We start from the raw sequence: 2,500 nt of genomic DNA, 5'->3' as shown, positions 1-2,500 counted from the left end.
TATTATTATTATTATTATTATTATTATTATTATTATGTTGTAACATCACTGTACCACTATTATAACTCTGTATATGGCTTTTGCTGAAATAAAAGATTATTATCATCATCATCATTATTATTATTATTATTATTATTATTATTATTATTATTATTATTATTATTATCATTATTATTATTATCATCATTATTAAAAGGGACAAGCATTTTCTGGGGTTAAGAATGAGAGCACTTGGGCCAAACAACACTACCTCTTAAAACTTGCTGCTAACGTTGAACTCGTTTGGCCCCATTCTCTTCAAGGTGAACGGTGGAGATATAGTCTATTATGATTGGAATTGGCAACAATTATAGAGTGACACGAATCGGACTTTATTTATTAAACTATACCATCAAAACACTTTCAAAGCTCAGGAATACAAAGCATTGTCAAGAATTGTTGAATTTAAATCTATCTACATTTTGTTTTCACGGCAAATGACCGGTATGTCTAAATGAATTCCTATTGTTTAAAGATGAACAATACAAATTAGTTTTTTTGCATTTCAAATGATTTAAAATATCCTTGAAATCATACTGCAAAAGCCTCGATAGAAAGAAAGGTTTAGTAAAATAGACATTGGGTGTAAGTGAATATAAGTGTGTTATATTCCAATTAGAAACTTGAGGTATTAAATTATCAAATACATGGCTTTTCTCGAACTGACTCCATGAAGTGGAGTTTTAGCCAAAGAATATCATGACCTTCGTATGTGGGAATAATAGGGATAATAGAAAAGTATTACCGACAGAGAGAGAGAGAGAGAGAGAGAGAGAGAGAGAGAGAGAGAGAGAGAGAGAGAGAGAGAGAGAGAGAGAGAGAGAGAGAGAGAGAGAGCTTTTCTCGAACTGACTTCATGAAATGGAGTTTTAGCCAAGATATGTCATGACATTCGTATGTGGAAATAATAGGGATAATAGCAAAGTATTACCGACACAGAGAGAGAGAGAGAGAGAGAGAGAGAGAGAGAGAGAGAGAGAGATCTGAGGCTGGAAGCTGGGAGGGTTAGCGGCGAGTTTTGGGAATGATGCCAGTATTGTGATTTCATTATCCTGCTTTATTAACTTTTAATCAGGCGTCAGGCCCCTCGGGGGACATCACTCTTACCACGATCCAATACAAACAAGACGAGTGACATTTATCCACGAGATCACTCGCTGAAAGGGGGCCCAGGGAGGGGTGAGGGGTACGGGACATCATGGGGTGGAATATATTAATGAAGTTAGGAGAGTAAAGGTACCGGGGGGTAGGATGGGATAGGAGACGGCGTCGTTGGAGAGGAATGAAAGGAGAGACAATCGGTAGGAGCAGGCACTGTGTGCATCCTGAGTAGGAGTATAAGAAATAATACGACTTTTCTTTTTCGGGTTGCGGTAGCCTGCTGGAAACATCCCTGGATGGTAATCTGCTGGATGGGTGATCGAGTCCTGCTCAAGCTCGATAGTTTCTTGTAGTGTCTGCAACCACAACATCCTTTTGAGCTAAGGAGGGAGGTTTTGGGGCTGCCTATAGGGCTACCTGCAGTGTTATCAGTATCTATCATATGCATATATAGTCATTCTCTAGGGCACTGCCCCTTGCCTCTGCCATTCATGAGCAACATGTAAAGAGAGGGCACGGCTGCCCAAAAGAGGCATCCTCTCTTTAATAACTCCAACCGTGAAAATTTACTCGCTTCTAAGTAAACTGAGTCTGGAAATACTTACTGGAAGAAAATGGCATTAGAGATTCACTAAGCCTGTTGACCTTTGACATTCACAGTTGCCTACATACTGTGAACTATGAAGTTACATGATTGAATAAGAAAGCATGCAGTAATATTCAATATACAACAGCTAGAGTAATAATTTGGCCTCATTAGATAGAAGTTGAAAGATGTCGACATATTCCATTGCAAAATGGGAGAAGCCATTTATATACTACGCCCGTTTCATATTTTTTAACTTCATTGTAAGAGCTGAGCGGTAATCTAATTAAATGACCGGTCTATTTCCTTTATGAATATTCCTTTGTGTCAATTCTTTCTCCTATAACTACTTAATGAATATTAGCCGATATCTTGTTCATTGGTGCACTAAGATTATACTTGTCATATTCAAATACCCCGAGCGCAATAAAATTTAAAATAAACATTTCATTATTTATTGTATCTACTTTTATTTCTCACTGATGCGTGAAAATTTGCGATGAAAAAATCATCATGAAATTATCTCCTCGTGAATAATTCAAAATCTAGTTGAAGTTTTTCTCCTGATGATGTCTCATTGGTTAAAACAATGTTCAGATAGATTGATCATCTGTCCTACTGTCACAGTTGAATTTTAATATACTAACGAGATACAAATTATAGAAAGAACAGCTTCCTTAAACCACGAGTAATTTAAGAGTAATTACAGAAACTAGTACAAAGTAAACGGTACCAACAAACAGGAAACTTTGTCTGGCAACTGTGTGTGTGTGT

This window comes from Palaemon carinicauda, chromosome 14, assembly GCF_036898095.1.
Source record: "Palaemon carinicauda isolate YSFRI2023 chromosome 14, ASM3689809v2, whole genome shotgun sequence".
Classification (NCBI taxonomy): Eukaryota; Metazoa; Arthropoda; class Malacostraca; order Decapoda; family Palaemonidae; genus Palaemon; species Palaemon carinicauda.
The sequence above is the reverse complement of the archived record's forward strand: the minus strand, read 5'-3'. Positions refer to the sequence as shown.